A 10050-nucleotide genomic window follows, 5' to 3' on the forward strand; every position below is an offset into this window, starting at 1 on the left:
GCCCACTGTTTGCCTCAGCTGCACATCAAGGAACCTACACGGAGAGGGACCAGGGAGAGAAATCTAAAGACTTGGTAGCAAATATTAAAAGACTCAGCTCTGGAAAAGTTCTGCCTGGTAACTGGAGAGCCAAGAGACACAGCACTGAGCATGAAGGGCAGGCTGTTCAACCCAGTTACTCCATCATAAGCCTCCACCATCCCAGTCCAGGACCCTCTGGCATCAGTGGAGGGACTCCCATCGATTTGGCCAGGGCTTGAATCGGCCCTTTGGCAACCAGGACAAAAGATGAAGTGTCCAACTTTAATTGATGGCTCATCTATCACCACTGCCCAAACTCCTCTTGACAAGCAGAGGGAAAAACCCACAAATTAAGTGACCATCGCCTGCCTTCTCTTTTCTTGCCGATTGTAAAGGAGAACTTTTGACCTTTCTGCCTCATACATCACAGCTTGGCAGGAGCTGGTCGCTCACCCCAGCTGAACTGTGCCATGCATGTAGTCCCATACAAGAGGTGCCTTTCACGTGCTAAATGATCCTTTCCCTGCTCCTCTTTTGGTCTACTACAACAATATAGAGGGACAATGGCACAGCTCCATGGCAGGAGGAGGAGGCTCTCATTAGGAGTCTCTGGTTAGGGATGAAAGACCAGCTGGATCATCCTGCTGCCTTTTTCTGCTTTGGACTGATGTCCGGAAGAGTCTGGTGGGAAGCATAAGTCTTATCCTGGAAAGGTTTTACCCTCCATACAAGCTCAGCAGCAGCAGCAGCAAACTCACGTGCACAGAGCATGGTCAGGATGTTGTCAGTGGAACTGGGAGACAGAAAAGGCTGCTTGGGTCTAAGCATTGCACAGGGAGCCAGCAGTGTCCTGAGGGCAGGATGGGAATATGGAGAGCTCTCCAAGGACTTGAGGAAGGCTTTGAAACCCTTTAGTTTGCCCTCAATTAGTGGGGTCAATCACACCCCAGGCAGAGTGGCTGGGATAAGCCCCCTGCAAAGCCCCACAGAGGCACAAAAGATGGTAATGTCTGTGAAACATTGGGCTGTGGGGACGCTGAGTGCCTTTGGGATGTGTACATGGAAGCACAGCTCCCTGGGAGAGAAAAGAGCTCTTCTTCCAGAAGTGTCCATGTCTAAGAGAACACTCCTCTGCTATTAACTGCAGAAAGCAGCGTGGTGGCTTCGAAAGCCACTGAAACAGGTATGAGGATACAGGGAGCTGGAAATTACCAGGGAAAGTGAAAAACATGCAGCCAGCTTACTGCAAAATCGGGATTTTGCTGTTAAATATTTCCTAAAGTTCTACACCAGTCTACTGGCCAAAGGCAGGACTTCTTGTACCAGGCACAGGCTCTGCTCCCCCACCAAGAGCAGATGTTGTGCAGAGGCTGCCAGTCACGTGCAGATATTATGCAGAGAAAGCCTTGCCTGGTTTGAACTCAGGGATGTGCTGCTGGAGGAAAAAACACCATTACAAACCCCACAGATTTAACACAATCATGTGTTTGCCACTCTACATCATCACAGTGCCTTGGTGTGGTCCAGAGACTGTCTCACAGATCAGGAAACAAACATGAGAGGAAAAAAAGCTGCAGGTGATGCTGAAAAGGCATTTAGAAGCTTTTCAGCAGAGTGTATGTTGCAGTCCACACAGCTCCTTGCTCTCAAAGTAGTCACAGTCAATTATCTCTCAGTGACAGAAAAAATAACCCACCACCAAAGTCTGGATGAAAACAGAAATTTTGGGGCATTTTTTTTTTTAACAGACTGTTTTCCCAACTGGGTGGCACTGAATTATGTTGCAAATGTGGGGTTTCTGCTCCCCAGGTGAAAACCTCTGCCAGATTTGTTCATGCATTTATTTAGTGCTCTGGGGCAAGTCTCCCCCTGTCAGTGCCCAATTTCTCACTTTTTCCGGGGGACAGCAGCCTTGCCATCCCCTGAGGACTCCTTGGGAGGTATTTCATCCCTGCTACAAGGGTGGTGATGATAATGCATAGGATGTGAAGATTTCAGGTCATCTCCAAACTGCTCTTCACCCCCTGAGCCAAGCTTTTACTTCGGCAACTGGGAGAAAACATTGCTTAAAAGATAGGGCTTATCATATTACAGAGCAATGGAACAGTGCCAAAAAAGAATCCACTTGATAGTTCTTTTCCTTAAAATCGTTCTGCACTGTGCCTCAGCTTGCTCTGTACTTGTGAATTTGGGTACCAAAACCTGAAATCCCAAGGAAGGCAAAATAATAGAACCTAAAATTCGTAGCTCAGTGTTTTTAAAATCCTGAGCTTTTGAAGCAATTTATGAGCTAATTAGGGCTCCATTCATGACCTTTCACACACAGATAATTATCAGATCAGCACTCATGACCTTACTTACAGGTGCAGAGAGTTGTTTCTGTGCTATTTAAAACTGTTTAGGTGAGAAAAGTACTTTAGTTTCATCAAGTCCAACCTTTCCCCCAGCAGTGCCAAGCCCACCACTAAAATATGCCAAGTGTCACATCCACACATCTTTTAAATCCCTCCAAGGATGGTGATTCCACCACTGCTCTGGACAGCCCATTCCAGTGCTTGACAAGCCTTTCCATGAAGAAATTTTTCCTAATATCCAATCAAAACCTTCATGCTCTGTGCTTTTCCAAAACAAGCACTTCAAGCATCAGTTTGGGCTAAAGGCAGAGAGGAAAGGGAAAGTACCACCAAGCACAGGTGAGGAAATTCAAGATTGTGGGGGAGATATCAATCCTTATTCTAGCAGTGACTCACACAGCAAAACCTGGTGTCTGTGCAATGCTTTTTGCAGGCACATCCACTGGAGCTAACAGAGAAGGAACATAATAAAGCAAAGAAATTCCAAATCCCGTTGTTGGCAAACAGGTATTAAAACTATTTTGGTCTCAGTCATACATGAAACGTACACAACACTTGTACCAGGCATCTCGACTGGTCAGTGTCCGATTCTTGATTAATGGCTGTAGGGAACAGTATCAGAAATTATTTTTGAAAGTGGCCAGAAAACAAACTGCAATGGGACTTTGGCTAAACAGGAGAAAGAGAACCTGGGGACAAATTCCCTCCACTGAAAAAGCAGACCAGAACATGCTGACAAACCCCCTGGTCTGCAAGATGTTCAAAACCCAGGGGCAGACCCCGTTCCTTGTTTGACAGCTCAGGTGATGGTGGGTTTGAGGGTGTGACCCCGTGGGATCACACCTTCCAGGCTGCAGATGGAAGAGCTGAACTTACAGCTGAACAGAAAAGTTTGTGTAAACATTCAATGCCCTCTTCAGAGGGGCCATGTCATCCTTCTGTTTGATAAATGTGGGATGTTACTCTCCAAATGAAACCTTTTTTCAAATCCAGGGCTGCTGGGCTGAGCTCATATCAATCACTCTCTAGCAGTGGTGTGAGCAGGATACATGGATCCAGAAAGGGCAAATTCCTGGTCTGCAGCAGATCTGTGTCCTGAAAACCAATACAGTCCTGAAAAAAAGAAAAGCATGAAAAAAAGAAGTTTGGTAAAAGATGAAGGAATCCGAAAAAGCTGAGGACTTGAGGCAAGCAGGAGAGAAATGTTGCAGAAAATCAGAATCATAGAATTATTTGGGTTGGTCCCTAAAAATCATCTTGTTCTGCTCTCTGCTATGGGCAGGGACAACCTCTACTATCCCAAGTTGCTCCAAGTCCTGTCCAACCTGACCTGGAACACTTCCAGGGATGGGGCAGCCACAGCTTCTCTGGGCAACCTGTGCCAGGGACTCACCACCCTCACAGTCAAGAATTTCTTCCTAACAGACAGCATTGAGCAAAGGAATGGCTGATGCCATCCCCAAAGCTTCATGTAAGCAGCTGTTTTCATCACCTTTTTGTGAGGAAGCTGGGGCCGAGGAGGAAAATCAGAGAGTGGTGACACCAGTGCTGGTGTGCAGGGCCAGCAGAGCTATTTCCATTGCAGGGAGTTTGGCCCTTGGTTCTTTCAAGAGGGAAAGAATCATTGTTTTTACAGGCTCGGAAAGATGCATAAACATTTTCACAAGCCCAAAAAAAGAATTGTTCGAGGAGCTTTGTGCATGTCTCTGGACATGTCATTTCTGCAAGGAAAAAAAAGTAAGAAAAGACATTTCCTCATTGTTGCATTGAGGTCCCTCTTTTGGAGCAGTGCCTGGGGTTAGGTGTTACCATCAGCTCCCAGCACTGATTTTTGAAAGCCTGGAAGGTATTTGATACCTTGTCCAATGCTCTCCCCCTGGCCCCCATGCTCCTTGAAGGAGAAACATTTAGGATGTCCCCCTGGGACTTTCACTGCATGTCAGATGGCCACTGCTAAGTGCCAGTCCCCAGGCACAGCGAGGGTCCTGCTGCTGCTGAAAAGGAGGAAGAGGGGGCTGAGAGCCCAGCTGGGGGCAGAGAGCCCTCCTGGCCACAGGGAATGGAGGAGAGATGAAAGGAGTGTGTGTTTTCCCAGGTGATTCCAATAGCATCTCAAAGCCCCGGCTTTCTCACTCAGGCTTTAGCCCCAAAACAAACAAACTGGTGCCAATTTGAATACACCAAGGCCTGGCTGATTTGAGCCTCTTGTGTTTTCATAGTAAGCAGCTGAGTGGAATTCAAAGGGGAAAGAAAAAAGAAAATAATAATAGAAGATTGATAAGATTCCCCAACACTTTCTGGTTAAAATCCCAGCCAGGCTTTGTAAAAAAAAAATAAAAATAAAAAAAAAAATGAGCCCAGAGAAGCCAGGATTGTTCCAGCACAAGAATATCAAAGCTAAAAATGTGGGGAGCCGTCCCAGCAGGGATCAGTGAGATAGCAGCTTGCTTTCTCTTAACTCCTGCTGCACCAGGTAAGGGCACATTTTGGGAAATTGAGACCCCTGAGGCTGAAGCATCATCCATCAACACACCAAAGCCAACAGCAATGCTTCCAGGGCTCTAGGACAAACCTCAAATGCAGGAGGGTCTTCCCACCAGAGCTCTTTGGTCCTGGTGGATCTGTGTTGGTAATTCTGATCACTCAGCAGGTGCTGGGTGTTTTCAGGCTTGCAGATACTGCTAGAAAAGAAAGGGACGTGGGGAAACATGTTCTGCCATTTCCAGCTGAAGACAGAGATCATGCTGGGGGGGTGATTGCTCCAGGAATCATAGAACCAGTCACTTTTCCAGGTTGGAAAAGACCCTTAAGATCATTGAGTCCAACATTATCTGACCTCACCACTAAACCATGCCCACAAGCATCACATCCACAGATTTTTTTAATATTTCCAGGTATGATAGCTCCACGTCTTGCAATACCTGATCAGCTTCTTTCAGTGAAGAAAGAAGCTGCTCCCCACACAGCCCCGATTTTTTCCATTTCACCTGAAGTGAAATCCAGCAGCCTCCCCATCCTGCTGCACACCTTGGACACGAAATGTTCCTGTTTCAGAGCTAAGAAAAGGATCACCCGCTCAGAAATTCCCCTCCCACTACCCCACCATGCTGCTGCATTATCTGAACAACAACAACAAAAAATGCTTCTCTGGCAAATATTTCTTCTATCACAAGCTTCAGGAATAGGAGCAAAGTGTGATTAAGCAGGGGAGAGAGGCCAGATGCTGCCCTGTGGGTGATGCACTCCAGGCAGGGTCGCTGGATTTGGGGGGACAGCAGTGCCCTGACACCCCCGGGGAGGGGAGAGGGAGAGGGAGAGGGAGAGGGAGAGGGAGAGGGAGAGGGAGAGGGAGAGGGAGAGGGAGAGGGAGAGGGAGAGGGAGAGGAGCTGTCAGGAACTTAACAAGGAGGTGAAGACTTGACTAACAAGAAGCAAAAGGCTCTCCTGAGTCCGAGCTGCTCGGACACGCCTGGCAGGCAGCAGCGGGAGGATGCTGGAGCAGGGACAGGCTGGCAAGGTGAGGGTATCATTAACAGGGAATGAGTTCCCCTAATGAGATCGTGCTGGGAGAGCAGCACGCTGGCTCCTTGCTGACCTGCATGAGCTTCGTGAGCTCTTTGAAATCGGCTCCTGCCGCGGCTGGGACTGGCACAGAGGCACCCACAGTGCTGGGGGGATCACCGGGGACCCTGGTTAGTCCCTGGAAACCCCTGGTGTGTTTTGGCTGATGGCAGCCACGCTGATAGAGTATAAAGAAGGGGACCCGCTGGGCAAATGGGATCTTAGCGTCCCCTGCCCTGGCTGTGAAGAAATTCCTGGTTGGAATTTCTGCTCGTCCCTCATCAGACCCGGTTTTGGAGGGAGAGGGATTCAGTGCATATATTAAATCTCTGGAGTTACAGGAATTGTTAAGAGAAGCACGCTGTCGGAAAGAAAATCAGAAAACTCGAATTAAATCTATCTCGGAAGTCTAAAACCAAAGGGGAGTGAAATGATCCCATATGAACCAAGTCTTACGCGACTCTTTAAGCTCACCTTGGCTTTTCTGGGATGCTGTAGGGCTGCGATCCCACCTCAGGATTGGCACTGCAGGCGTCCACATGGTCATGTAACTTCTCATCCAGCTCCACTGGCTGCAAATTCAAATCTTGCTGGTGTATCAAATCTCTACAAGGGTGTCTGAGAATCCCCCAGCTGTGCTATAGTAGGAAGGACAGAAGGGCATTAAGACTGGGGTCTCACATGCAGGACTGCTTCAGCTGGGGGCCCCATCCCCTGCCCTGGGAATGGATGTGGTTTAGAGGGAAAGCCTCATTTAGTAGGGGGGAAAAAAGAGAATAAAGAGAGGTTTTATCACCTGGGTGATCTCCGCAATCCACTAGAATGACCAAAAGAAGTCAGAAGTGAGCAGCTGGAAGACCAAAGACGGTCTTTGAGAGAGTGTTGATGCAGCTGTGAAACCACAGCCTAAGGGGACTCGTCCCTGCACTGCGATTCATTCCCACCAGGAACAGGGGCATTTCCCCGCTCGGCACTACAAGGATGGAGATTTCGGACGTGTCCTGGCAAGGCAGCCTGTCCCCAGCCAGCGCCCCAAAGTCCGTGCAGAGACAGCGGGGACCAGGGACACATGCCACCCACAGCAGAGCAGCATGGTTTGGATCACGCCCTATTAAACGAGCAGCAGTAAACCTCGGGAAACAATTAAGAAATGACAATGGCAGATTAATTCATTCTACTGCGTCTGGAAACGCTGCTTGCCCTTTCCAAGGCCAACCTCTGCCCCTGGGGACCAGGATTCCAGTTTGAAACTTCCCCCTCCTGCCAGTGGAATCCTTGTGCGTTCTACGAACCCTGCTTGGGGCTGTGAGTCTGTGTTTGGGAAAAAGGCCCGGACTTTCAGCACGGGGCAGACATACTTGCTTTGACTTTTTTAAAAGGGAACACAAATATGTCTGTAAATGCAGCAATCTAGGAAAGGATCCACTTTTGTTCCCTAAAAATTAACATCCTCCAGTCTAACAGCAAGCGTTACTCTGTGTTTCCAGCCAGCCCAGATCTAATCATTGACAACAAAATAATTCATCTCCCTTGGTCTGCCCAGTAAATACTCCCAATATGTCATTTCAGTGTCAAACTTCCCAGAGTCATTACCCTCCCCAGCATCAGACTCCACGGCGACGTGCAGGGCAGCCTGAGCCAGAGACTCCTGCCACAGTCAGCAAACAAGCATGTTTTACATTAGGCACATTAAGGGGAACAGCAAGGAATATTAAATTAAAGGAAAGCAGCAAGGAGAAGGATTCGACCCTGGTTATATGTAGAGGAACACAGGACCAGCCCTAGATTTAGAGCATGTGGAGCACATTGTAATTTCCTTGGTCTATTTGTGCTCTCCACATTTACAGACACACTTGTGTTAGGTAACTCCAGGGACAGATGGCAAACTCACTCTTATGTTACCTCCTCTGCACCTCAGGACAGTCATGGTATGCCATAAAGTCCTTTACCCCAGGACTCTAAAGTGGGAAAACCTCTGTGGTCCTACAGCTGAGCTCAAAGGAGGAGCACAGCCTTGCTGAAGAAGTGTTTGTGTGTGTGTGTTTGTGTAGATGTTACCTGACACATCTGCCATTGCAGCAGCCCTAGGCTGGGAGGTTTCTCACCTGTGGCACAGCACCAGTGCTGCAAACTTCATGCTCAGACCCCAGTAAATCAGCAAATGTGTCCCATCTCCTTGCCTGGGCAGACTCCAGCTGCACCACAGCCACTCACCTTCCCCAGGTATTCCCTCTCAGTCCTTGAAGACCTTTCACAAGGAGGGACACATATTTTTTTCCTTTGCTCCAGGCCTTTCCCACCTCCTGTCAACCTATAGCACTTGGGAAAAATATGAAATTCTCAGCAAGGATTTACTAATACCAATACAAAATGCAAACCCGTGTGTACTTCTGCATCAGTGCTTTTCCACATCAGTGCTCAGCCACCAGCAGTGCAATCTCTCATGATTCGTGGGACCAGACCCTCACAAAGCAAGCCTGAAGAACCTGAAAGCACCTCAAACACCAGAAAAAAGGGGGGAGAGAAATATTTCCAGGGTGATGCAAAACTGAGAGCATGGAAAGAGCAGAGACACCTACAAGAACAAGCTGGCTGAGAGGTACTGCTTCCCACGTCTGGGGTGTGGGTTTACAGGTGAAAGCTTCCATGTGCTGTCCCTGGGATCCATGGTGCACAAACAGGTGGGAATAAAGTGGGCAGCACTTGGATCCTCCAAGGTTAGAAGATATACCCTGTGTCCAAGCACTTGTAGTAATCACACACCCTCAGCTGTCCCCTGCCTGCAAAGTGAAATGAGTCTGTGACAGCAGCTGAAATTTATTACTTATTATTTATTATTAATATTAACTAATATTAACAAGTGTGATTTACTTGTAAGGAGTGAAACACACCATTACCATCTCTCAGAGGAAGGGTAGTAGCTGAGGAAGGCACAGTAATACAGCAGCATCTGAGCAGGTGCCTGTTCCCTCCATGCAGCATCTCCCTAGCAAATGTTAAAGTTGCTGGGGCCGTTCTGCCAGATAGTATCTTTGTGTGGACATTTTGTACCACATCTGTTCTATAAACATAATCCAGGGTATATTAGAGGTCAGATTGTTCTCTGTTGAATGCAAGGTACAGAAGGTGAGGTCTAGGAGAGTCCTGCACAAGCACTGTGAGTTGCATATTCATAAAGATCAGAATTACTCATCTAGAGCTTGTCCAGAGCCGAGGTAGACCCAGAGTTGGAGCAGCTGGATTGAAATATTTAGGGAACTATGGGCTCAGCAATGCTGGATAGAGTGGTTCGCTCCTTGTGAAGAGAGAGGTCAGAAGGAAACTTCAGATCCTCCTCCAGATCCAGATTTTTCTGCAACTTGAGCATGCTTAGATCTGAAGGTCTGGCTTGGCCTTTTCCCTGCTGCTAACAGCATTCCGTGTGAAATGTGCAGCGTGCTGGAGAGTGCTAATGCCTTGCAGACCTGGGTTGTGTCATTCCCCAGCGTTATTTATACAGAACTATTTAAAAACACAGGGCAAGAACTTGTAGCAGTGTCTATACGGAAAGGTCACTTTATCTAATTTTATCCACCTACAAGAGGAGTGCCTTAAACTCCCACCTCACTTAGAGACAGCTGAAGTCCTCAAGGCTGCTTCACAAAGGACAGAGAAAAGCCTCTCCAGCAGGTCATGTGTCAATCCTAACCTGGATACACATCCTGCAAAGAGAAAAATCACCTTCTGGCCCTGTGTCCTTCTGCCCCAGCCACAAAGTCAGCTCTGAGCAGCTTCTGCAGCTAAAGGCTTTACTGTACCTGGATGAGGTAGGATGAATTGCACTAGTGTGGCTAAAGGACCTGATCCCCATTTTCAGTATTGACTTAGGCAGCCCTAGCCAGGTTGTTAGAGTTGTTAGGAACCTAAAAATACCGATAATGATTTGCAGGCTGTTACAGTAAGAGATGCCAGGCTGTTACAGTAAGGGATGCCAGGCAGTTCAGCAGGCTTTGGGCTCATTAGTCACATAATTCCTGCTTGCTTTCAAAGAAGCTTCTTTCCCCATTGTCCAAAAAGCCTTGCACACAGCCTGCACACACCTCCTATGGCAGAGTGTTGGTCTAACTTGTCTGAG

Source organism: Cinclus cinclus, chromosome 6, assembly GCF_963662255.1.
Source record: "Cinclus cinclus chromosome 6, bCinCin1.1, whole genome shotgun sequence".
Classification (NCBI taxonomy): domain Eukaryota; kingdom Metazoa; phylum Chordata; class Aves; order Passeriformes; family Cinclidae; genus Cinclus; species Cinclus cinclus.